This window comes from Rhyacophila brunnea, unplaced genomic scaffold, assembly GCF_057557595.1.
Source record: "Rhyacophila brunnea isolate RB1 unplaced genomic scaffold, BYU_Rbru_1.0 scaffold_23, whole genome shotgun sequence".
Classification (NCBI taxonomy): Eukaryota; Metazoa; Arthropoda; class Insecta; order Trichoptera; family Rhyacophilidae; genus Rhyacophila; species Rhyacophila brunnea.
The window spans coordinates 11,783,658-11,796,107 of record NW_028232893.1 but is presented as its reverse complement, the minus strand read 5'-3'; the positions used below and the strand labels follow the sequence as shown (position 1 = coordinate 11,796,107).

The 12,450-nt window shown below is 34.8% G+C and overlaps 1 pseudogene; it reads left to right on the top strand.

Annotated features, from left to right (window-relative positions):
• The first annotated feature begins 68 nt into the window (after nt 1-68).
• LOC147069494 (glucose dehydrogenase [FAD, quinone] pseudogene) lies at nt 69-3,894 on the top strand (annotated as a pseudogene).
• The last annotated feature ends 8,556 nt before the right edge of the window (nt 3,895-12,450 follow it).

The window sequence follows — 12,450 nt, the reverse complement described above, 5'->3', positions numbered from 1 at the left end:
ACTTAAGTGGGTTGAGTCAAGATTAAATTGTTCTCCGTGGTGTAATTATAAGTAGAATAGAACTAAAGATGGCCCCGACAATTCTGGCCCCTTTGGCTGCCTTGGGAGGATTCGCGCCGGCTCCGGTGGCGCTTGCCAGCATTCTGCCACTCCTGGCCGTTGGACTCACGTTTCTCCGATATCAATCTGCAGATCCTGAATCACATCCTAGCGATATAGTTAACGTGAGTATTTACAAACTTAGCTTTTTCTCCATACTTTACAGCCGAAACTTAGCTGGCAGGTCACACGTCGGTTAGTAATTAAAGCAATTAGTGATTCCTTGATTTAAAGCACAACAACCGATAGTCAAATACCTGATAGTTAAAAGTATCGTAATTAAGTAGGGGGTCCGTAGCTTAAGTGGCGCGATACCAGTAGAAATAAGGGTTCAAATCCCGTCGGGCATCGTATTTTATTCAAATTTCTAGTAGGATAGGTATATCTGAGGTGTTTTCAAGTTATATGTGTTCTATATTTATACAATGTTACATTCCCAACTCTTGTGAATTATTCGTTGAAATAGTTTCTTAAAGATTGATTTATTGCTTTAAGACCAACGAATTATTTGTTTCACTACATGCTTCAATGACATGACTAATAAAATAATTGTAGGTTATGTTATGTTTGATGTTTAATACGAAATTTCGAGTATTTCGCGGTAAGGGTGGAAAAAACATATCCACGACACGAACATACCCGAATTTGACCAAACAGAGACGTATTTCAGACGCATGTCTACGTAGAGTAGATGTTTTTTAAAGGCTATCAAGGCAGTATCCCAAGAATATAAGATCCAATAACAATGTCAATGAATTAATTGAATCGATTTAACGGTGCTCAAAACCATTACTTCATGGTTGATTGATATAGAGAGCCAGGTAGAAAATGTAGCCTTGGTTTCATAGTATTGACCTCAAATACCTAGTATTGTCTTGACCGATAAGGTACGATGATTCTGAGAGGCAAGCAACATGCTAGGAAGTAGTGTATTTTTTAATTGAAAACGCAACTATGCATCCGATCTTAAATGTTATTTTTATCTGTAATACAATATTTTTGCACGCGATCAATTTTATTATTTATTAATCGTAAAATCGCAACGGTAAAAGTTTTCTAAAATGACGCTTAATTTATTGCGTACTGCTTTCATATTAAACATACAATTGTTTTTTTTTTAGTTAAAAATAGTATTGGTATAGTAGTATTATGTAGATATGATATCACGACCTAGCTATATATAATAATTATACAGGACTGAGAAAGGTCAAGATAAATAGGAGAGCATCCTACAGTTTAAGAGTGGACATAATAAAAAGGTTATAAATATTAAACATACTTGTAATAATATGTCAGTAAGAGAATTTAAAACAGTTATTATGTCGCCATCGTTCGGTAGATAACCAGTATAATTGTCGTTCCCAAATGACAATATGGGCCATATAACAATTTAGAAGTTATCTTAACAAACTTTTTACAAAACACGGTTGTTATCCATTCATTCAAACTAACCGGCTAAAATCGTCGATTAAACATAACACGTGAATTTATCAAACGCGGGATTCGAGTCCGTAATCCACAGTTTTAGAAACTGACTGAATGGATTAATATGATAGACATGTGGAGCCAGTCGCTTTAGACAAATAATTTGAAGCGAGTTTGGTTTATGACTTAATGACGATCAAGTGATAAAATCCAAGAAATACATATCTTGCAAAATATCCTCAAATATCACCAACATTGAAAGCGCGTTACAATTACGTGGCAAACGTGATTGCATGACTTATTATGATACAGGTGGAACTATATACTTACTTATTGTTTAACAAGAATTTGTGCGTAAGATAAGTCTCCACACTCGAGAATTAAACTATGTTACAGCCTCACTCAGAAGGCAACCTTCTTCTCAGTATTTTCGTGTTTCCTGGTAGCAACTGATTATAACCAACAAAAACAAACTTAACTTATTACCACATTACGCTCCAGCATCGGACCATGACGCAAATACGAAAGATATATCCACACCAATTAATTTAATAATCAAAATGTTTCTGAACACGAAATGTGGTCTTACGATTATTAAATAAATTGACAACATATTACATACTTATTTTGTTTACAAATGCTACATAATTATTTATATCATTTCAGATACTTCCAAGATACGACTTCGTCGTGGTAGGCGGAGGATCAGCGGGCGCGGTGATAGCATCCAGATTATCAGAGATCGCCAACTGGACCATCCTCCTCATTGAAGCCGGCGGAGACGAGAACGAGATATCAGACATCCCGGCACTCGCTGGCTATACCCAGCTGTCAGACATGGACTGGAAGTACCAGACCCTTCCACCACCGAACGCAGCCTACTGCCAAGCTATGGTGGGAGACCGGTGTAACTGGCCACGAGGGAAGGTGCTCGGCGGCTCCAGTGTCCTGAATGCTATGATTTATGTCAGGGGAAATAAAAACGACTATGATCTCTGGGAGTCTTTAGGTAACGTGGGCTGGTCTTTCGATAATGTGCTACCGTATTTTATGAAATCTGAAGACAACAGGAATCCGTATTTGGTGAAAACTCCGTACCATCAACAAGGTGGTTATTTGACAGTTCAAGAGTCACCATGGAGGACACCACTGTCAGTGGCATTCATTAAAGCGGGAACAGAAATGGGTTATCAGATAAGAGATTTGAATGGAGCACAGCAAACAGGGTTCATGCTTGCTCAAGCTACGATTAGACGAGGAAGTAGGTGCAGCACTGCAAAAGCATTTTTAAGACCAATTAGAAATAGGAAAAACCTGCACATAGCTCTCAATTCGCAAGTTACCAAAATTTTAATAAATGAAAACAGAAGAGCGTATGGTGTCCAATTTATGAGAAACGGAAGAAGTACGACGGTGAAGGCGAATATGGAAGTGGTCTTATCGGCTGGTGCTATTAACACTCCTCAAATTTTAATGCTAAGTGGAATTGGTCCAAGTGAGCATCTCAATCAACACAATATACCAGTAATTGCAGATTTGAAAGTTGGTCACAATTTACAAGACCACGTGGGATTAGGTGGGCTGACCTTCCTTGTTGACCAGGGAGTCACATTTAAAAAATCCAGATTCCAAAGTGTATCTGTAGCTATGGATTATATTGTTAACGAAAGAGGTCCAATGACGTCACCAGGAATAGAAGGCCTAGCCTTCGTCAATACTAAATACGCTCCGAAATCAGGACAATGGCCAGATATCCAATTCCACTTTGGTCCAAGTTCAATCAACTCAGACGGCGGAGATCATATAAGAAAAGTGGTAAATTTAAGAGACAGAGTTTATAACACCGTTTACAAGCCACTGGTTCAAGCGGAGACTTGGACGATACTGCCATTATTGTTACGACCAAAGAGCACTGGATGGGTAAGGCTAAAAAGCAAAAACCCAATGCACTATCCAACAATAGAACCAAACTATTTTGCTCACAAAGAAGATATTCAGGTCTTGACAGAAGGAATCAAAATAGCGATGAACGTTTCAAATACTCCAGCTTTTCAACACTACGGTTCAAGACCACTTACAATTCCAATGCCAGGATGTAAACACCACGAACTATTCAGCGATGACTATTGGGAGTGCAGCATGAGGCATTTTACCTTTACAATATACCACCCTACTGGTACGTGCAAGATGGGACCGTCTGATGATTTTGATGCAGTAGTAGACCCGAGACTAAGAGTGTACGGAATCAGCAATCTTCGAGTGGCTGATGCAAGCATAATGCCAACTATCATAAGTGGGAATCCGAACGCACCCGTCATAATGATAGGTGAGAAGGCTAGCGATTTAATTAAAGAAGACTGGCTTTTATGATAGCGGTTTATAAAGACATTTATGCTCTAATTGAAATCAGGAACATTAATTTATGATTGAATACAGTTTTTAAATCGAGAAAAATAAGTTTATAATGTGAAGAGGAGTAGTGGAATCCGGAAAGAACATTTATATAAAAGTTAAAGCAAGATTTTGAGGAAGCGTGAACGCTTGTGACTTTGGCTACGTTATTCGTTTCTTTAGATAGATTTTTTTAAGCTAGGTCGCCATAGATATGTATTATTGTCAGAGAAACGGTTACATGTAAATTGTAAGTAAAACATTTCACCGTTGCATAGTTCGCCGTGAGCATTCTTATCGAAAAGAGATGACGCTAAAATTTACGGTCTCCAATTTTATTAGATTTAATATGAACATAAATTCAATTTTCATATCGGATTTTGACAAAATTCATGAATTCAAGAATGAAAACCTAAACTCGACATGAATTTTATGTCAATACCTACTATACGACCGAAAAAGGTTGGACAGTCTTTAATATACGGCCATATATTTCCGATACAATATTTCACGGTAAAGTGTGATACGGTGAACTGCATACGTACACGTATCCGGACGTGAAAGGAAACTTTATCCAAATTTGGTAACTTTATGAACATTGAGACACTAAAAATCATCCAGATCCCCCCATAAGCTAGTGGCTGATTTCTCAATGAAATTATACACGATCAAATTTCGAGACTTCTTCTGGCGTGTTAGTGCGAGAGATACGCCTAAATTTTCACGCCTTGGTCACTGTTACGGCCGCTTCATTGACTTCATTGTCAACATGTCGTCGATAATCTAAGTGGACAGAAAATCTGACTGCAGCATTCTGTGAGGTCACCAGATTATTTCCACATCTTAATATTATTATTCGAAGTAGTTAGTCGTATTATCAACCTTCTAAAAGTCCTGGATATACCTCATGTGAAAGCCTCTTCTTTGGAATATTTGGTCTGGTCTTTTTGATTTCCCTGAAGAAGCTCTTCCTTAATTTAAACCGTGATCGTGGAAGTGTGTATGATTGTCCCTAAAATAATGGTTGAAATTCGGTTAGCAGGTACACATTTCGTGATTAACAATAAATTTTACACCTAAATATCAAACTGATTTTGGGAATCAGTAAATTGTAAAATATTGCATTCCACGAACCATGAATTATAGCAAATTCGTTTCATAAAATAGGCAAAGCGCGTTCACTTTCATTAATAATATACCGACATTTTTTTAATTCTTATTATTTCTTCAATACAAGTATGAAGGGGAAAGTTTGTATAAAGTGTATAAATAAAAATAGTCTATTTTTTTAATATTGATAATAATTTTACCATATTGTCATAAACAGTGTCGTGTTACAGACTGTGCTATAAAAGGGAGTGATTGATTTTTTAAATTAATATATTATTGCCACCTCAATACAAACCCTAGGTAACTCTTTTGAGAATATTACTGAATCATATTTTATTGCACATTATTTCCTTCTCAATACAATGTAATTAATAGATGATAACTCCCATGGGAACTATTTGTATAAGGCTTTAAAAAGGTGAATATTATCTTCATATCCTAACTCTCCAAATTCAGCAACTAGGCATGAACAGGTGGAAAAGACTAATATTGGGAATTAATCAAATTCCTAACGATGTAAAAACCTAAGTCACCTAGTTTCAGTATTGAGGTGACACTGTAATATCAGTGGCGAGGACTGTCTATTCGATGGAGGTGATTATTATAGCAAGCGACAATAATAAGTAATAACAATACACACGTAGACAGCGACTAATGTAATGAAATAGTTATAGGCCCTCTGAATGACTATTCTAACATATTATAACTCCAAAATCAATAAAAATATGAATATAATATTGTATTCAGGCAGTTAATTATCCCGGGAAGTTAACTGTCAGGCGTGATATTTTTTGACACGTCCGCTCATGACTGAGTTAACCGCGGGCTGTAAAATATAATTACGTAGCACAGTTAACACATCATACTTGATTCTAATCGGATACATTTGGAATCAAGTAAGACGCAGTGCCGTGTGTTAACAATTATTATAGATAGCCGCCTTGTTTATGGAATTGATCCGAGTGATAACCGTGTTATTTTGGAGTAATAAAAATAACGGAAACGTGTTCCGTGGTAACTATTTAGAATAGCATAATAATAAAATGCCAAGTAACGCGCAGCTATAAATATTATCGTTTTATAGAAAACGATTTTTTCTCATTCACACATTTGTAACGATTACAGATCCAATAATTTTAGACTAGAGTATTAAACGAAACGGGCGCTAGCTTCTTACGTTGCAATTTCATATGTTACGGATGGAAAAAAATAACTAATTCAGGCCATCTTTGGTAAATTACTTGTAGGTATAATGATTACAAGATTTTCGTATTACAATTATTTCTACGACTCAATGCTGTTAATAAAAATCAATTAGTACCTAGCTACGAAGTCTTCGCCACTGTATCTTATGTACCTATTTTGTGTTATATACTCGTATTAAAAATACTACCGATACATAATATATTATTTAGTTTTACTGGTGGAATGAAGAAAAAGTTACCATATATACAAATCGATATATTATATATTTTTTAATTGAAACAAAAATACAAGATTATTATTTTTATAATGTTAATAAAATTGTATTTTCACGAATGTGTGAAATATCGCTAATAAATTCGTATTGTTTGTTGTGAATTTTAACGAAATATGGACGCTAGTCAAAAATGACATAAATTCAAAGAAGGCTCAATTAATATTATATTCAATGTTATTAAGTAACTGTACCTACATTAAAAAAATACCATTTATATATTATTATTGTTATAAGCATAGTCTTTATAAATTAATTATTTATGATTGGAAAAATGATGTGAACATTACATTATTATTACGTTATATTTGAAAAAAATACAAACATAAGCAATATATTACATTTACCTAAGATAAATATTGTAAAGCAACATTCACAATGTCATAACAATAAAAAATAGTTCGTGCCATTTTTTTTATCGCACGAATGGTATTGTAGACAAAACTTTAGTTTTTTTTGTTGTGTTTCATTTTATTGATTTTTCTTTTAATTATTCCAGTATTGTGTAATGTAAATAAATATGTTTTTTTTGGAATATTTTGTTTTATTTTATTTTATCCTCGTCGATAATGGTATTCATTGACCCCATGTCGTGACGTAAGTACATACTGATCATAAAATTTTATCATTTTTTTTATTTATAATATTGGGTAACAAGAATATTTTTATGTAGAAATATTTTAACATCATACCGATACCTTAGTTCTGTTGGGAAACCTTATATACTCAATACACCGTTTCTAAGATAATGGCGTTTGAAAATTTGGCACAAATTTTACATTTCAATGTTAAAATCTAGATTTTTCAAGTAAATGTGTTTATTATCATGTTTTTATTTGTTCGTACAGATTTTTTCTTGTTTGTCCAAGAATTTTAACTAACTTCCCGACTAGCTTGACATTTGAAACTTTTAGAATATATCAGAACACGACGGCAATGCATTTTTGTAATACTTTTGGCCATCTTTAAGCAGAATTGAATTCATTTTCAGTTTATTCTGTTTTGTATGGAAAGTTATTTCGGAAAAAATTCGTAAAAAGTAAAACACTATTATTGGTTGCTAAAAGGGTCCTAACAACTAAATTATTAATATATACGTGCGTTACTATGGAAATCAATATGAAATGTGAAAATGACATTTCAGTATTATATATTTATTAATACTTCTAATTGTCAAGTTTATATGATTCAACAGAAAATTTAAAAACGTGGTAAGTATATAAAAAGTTCTTTTTATCTTGTAATTATTTTTTATTTAGTTTAAATTAACTTAGCAATGCACGATGAAATTGTATAGTTTACCATATAATCAACCGAGACATTCCCGTTTATAATTGAATTGATGATTTAATCACAGGAAGGGTTACTCGATTTTAACCCATGTCCCGTTGAATATTTTTTTGATTATTAAGATTATTTCTACGTTGAATGGTACAATTTACTCAAAACCTTGAAATGTTGAGTGGTATCCCTATATAACTAGACTTGGAGTATCGATACATAGAAGGCGTTGATCCAAAAAGTCGTATGGTACAATTTGCAATTATACAGAGAGGCAAAATCTGACAACAATTTTATCAGTAATGCATTTATTATAATATATATTTTTATAGCCCTAACAAAAAAGTAAATTTTACGTCGATTACGCGTACGATTCCCGATATCATAAATAATAGATATTACATAATATGAATTAATAAAAAATATAACTAACACACTATCAATAATAAAATTAATAGCGACAATCAGATTGCAATAATCGGAAAATTATCCGAGACTCAAACCAATTTTGATGTACGAAAATGGAAGTTACCTATATTATTATTATACTTACATAGAAAGCGTGTTTAGTTTTGTGAAAAGCTTGCAAGATGTCAGTAGTCCACGGTTAATTTTAATAATTAATTGTAGGTATAGAGATGATAACTTTACTATAGAACTTGTTTAGAAAGAAAATAAATACAACCATATTAATAATCATCAATAATCGATGATGTAATTAATATAAATAATAACAAGATAAAACGAACTTTTTATATACAACGTTTTTAAATTTTCTGTTGAATCATATGAACTTGACTTGACTAGCTTAAACGATCAAAAAAATTTGTACTTGATAGAAATACTGAATAATGAAATGTCATTTCATATTGATTTCCACAGTAACGCACGTATATATTATTTAATAATGTAGTTGCTAGGACCCCCTAGCAACCAATATTGGTAACAAAATAACTTTTCATACAAAACAGAATTAACTGAAAATGAATTCAATTCTGCTTAAACATGGCTAAAAGTATTAAAAGAATGCATTGGCATCGTGTTCTGATATATTCTAAAAGTTTTAAATGTCTAGCTAGTCGGGAAGTTAGTTAAAAATCAATTGCAAGATTAGTACCGGACAAATAAGAATACGAGCTAATAAAAACGTTGTAATAATATATGAATTTAATGGGATAATTTTAGATATTTTATAGAGAACAAATATTCCTACTCCCCTGCGTAATGGCTTAATGAAATTTTAAAAACTGACAAATACTATCCACACATTATAGTCTTGGTTCAATGAAAATAAATACGCATGGCTGGCAACGTTTAGTGTGGACTATTTATGTTGGATCTTAACAGCCTACCTGCAGCCTTCGCCAATGAGTTATATATCGTAATAGATTCTTGGGTTTCCCCCGCGTGTACTTCTTCCTTGTTTCCTCGACGTTTCGGGCTCGTTGCAGAGGCCATTATCTAGAGATGTGTTCTGATGAAGTGTAGTGTAGGAGTATGAATGTGTATGAACGCCGAGAAAAGAAGGAAGAAGTACACGCGGTGGAAACCGAAAAATTTATTACGATAAAAAACAACTAAACAACAACGAGGGAGGTCCTGAAATTAATTTGAAGATTTCCCGCAAAAATAAAACCGCTAATTAAGTACTTGTGCGATTTAATGCCAACGGTAATGTTTAATTTATTTTTCGCGATTCCCGAAGCGGAAACAAATGAAATGCAATTATTACTTACAGCTGTGTAAAATGAGAAGCCATTATTTTATTATTAGACCATTTTCTAAACGCGTAACAAAAAAACAATGTAAGCCTGGCAGAAAGTGAAAATTTCATTTCATTATCATTGTCGACTTTTAACCCGTTGACAATATGATTTTTGTTTTTGTTCTGATATCAGATAGATAAATAAATAACAATCAAGTAAGCGACTGACTAGTTGGAGTATACTAGTATAAACATAGACGGAGAGTCAAAAGTTCTGTATAATTCATTAGTTAGAAGCAGACTTGAGAGTAGGTCTATTGTCTGGGCCTCGCATCAGTTGAAGTACAGCTATAAGGTGGAGAGGGCTCAAAATACATTTTTGAGACTCCTTTACTTTAGGCCGTGTGGACATATCCGTTGCTATATCCGATTGACTGCTTTAGATAATAAGCTAACACACTGAAGTTTAAAGTTTAGAAGATATTATCCAAATATTTAGCGTAAATAGAAACTCTGCAATTATTGTGTAAATAGTAGTATGTAAATATTATTAGATATATGACATGAATAAATAAATTTATGACTAACCGAATTCCCACAGTATTGTGTTATATAGTAAAATATTATAGCAGGTACTGATTATAGACTAGATTTATTGTGAAATTTTAAGAGCTAGCTATGTTGCCACAATGTTGTGGAGGGTATAATGTAATAATATGAATTGTAACTGTTCACACAATAAAATCGATGGTTTGTGATGTTTTTTGTAACATCTGTTGATTAGGGGACTCTATCCCTATCTCTATCCAGTATTCAAACTATATGTTGCGCATATAGCCAATATAGCGGGGACTGTTGTTTCAGACATCATACTGTTAAGTTATGTATGTTAAATACCTGATTATACAATTGTCTAATAAATGAATCCAATAAAGTAATTATTCAATAAGATAAAATCGTTAATTACTAATTTTAATTAACAATAACAATACGTGACAGCGAAGAACTAGGACAGACAGATAAGAATTAAAAGAGATAAAAAAGACCTTGCAAAAAAGGCAGTGGATCGACCCCCTGCTGACGACGATGGTGATTTCTATCGGGGGGATGAACGTCGTGTTATTCTCACTCCCGATGTTATGTTTAATCGACGAAGGTTGCTTGATGTGTGTGTAATATGGTGTGTTCGTGCAGTGATAAATAATGCACGGAGTTGGTATTTTCTTGGTTTTATATTGTAGTGATACCGCCACGTTTATACGTGTATGGAGGACCCCTTAAGGGCAAGGTACAAGCGAAAATATGGTTGCCACATTCATGGTTCTTATAGTCCGCCAAGCCAAAGTCCTTCTATCGCCGCTGTATGAATACGATGATTTGTATTAATTAACTATAAATGTTGTTTCTTTTGGGCTCGATTCTTTGAAATCGCTGTAACTTTCAACTACCTGGCAAAAAGGTGACTTGGACGACCCTTAAGGTAAAACCCATGCAAAGGCCAAGCATTCTGCTGCGGGCAAGAATGATAGAGAGGGGTGGACGTTCAGGGGTAGATTGAAAAGGACAGCGATAAAGCCAAAAAAGGATACCTGGCCGCGGCACGCGGTAGGTGTCCAGGCTGGCGAGGCAGTAAGATCCAGCCTTCGACCCCTGACGGGCTTCGTGACCCGCTTAGAGTCGACTTTGTGAAAAAAATATAATTTGTGCTGTTTACCTACTTTCTTTTAAAACGATTTCTGTATCGACAGGAATCTATCCGGTTAGTCAAAAGTGATCGAGTACGTACCGACTTCTCGTATCAGTTAAGTGACGTAGCTCGCGATTTGTTCATTTTTCGTTCTCTACACAAGGCACCCATAGCTGTCTGAAGAATTTAAAAATCGAAGAAATTAGCTCAGATAACCCTTCTATAAATAATAATGTAGCCGAGCGATCACTGTGAAAAAAAATATAAATGAATCGACCCGTAAAAAAATTAATTAATATTCAGCGATCTTTTGACCGACCTTTGATCTCAAATGTGCCTGTAACGTTATAAACTGTGAAAACTTATTAATTGTGTATTGTGTTGTTTTTGTAATTTTTTGTGAACCCTAATTAATAATAAAAACTGTTGACCTTTGCGTCGATTAATTGGTGCGTTCATCATTTCTATCACCCCGACGTCCTATATTTACCCCAACTGTCAAGACCTACTGTACACTGAACGTGCTCTACCGAACTAAAAAACAGCTTCTATTGACCGCCCTGAACTATTTAAATCACTGAGCTAGTCGAAGGGTGGAAGCTGGTGGTGTGACTCCCACGTGTCGACCGACGGCACGCTACCAGGGCGTCATTGACGCCCGGTCGACCGGAAAGTTGAGCGCAGAGGTCGGATCGGGCTGTGCGGCCCAGACTTCCCTCCCTACCCGGACTTCCGGGGTGTCAGTAGTAATAAATTTCGGATAAACACGGCACAAAAATTCACATTGATTTTAGTTTGAATTGAAAGGTCTACATTAATTTTGAATTTTGATAAAGTGAGAGACGCGGGACGCGTGTCGACTACATTATAGGAAGGCCGAAAGACATCAGTTTACATTTCCGTTTGCGTTATTGTCTATGGTCTATAAATGACCATATACAATAACTGAATAACATATCGGTTGTAGGGTTGTACGAAATCTCTACATTTCCCGCAGAACCAAACTGGGATGGAACGCGCTGTGGATGGAGCCTGAATAGTATTTTTCGCAAGCGACTTTCCATTAGCCAAAGCAAATGAGCCAGCGAGAAAATAATAGAAGCAGAAATAGTATTATAAATTACACCGCCAATATGGTAAGCCTCGGCGAACTTCCTGCGAGGAAGTTGGCGGAGAATTCAGACCGTGTAATCACCTGCCAGTTATAATAATAGCATACTAACTAATAACATTAACAACATGCCTAGATCGGCGGGAGGTATTTGAAAACGTGAC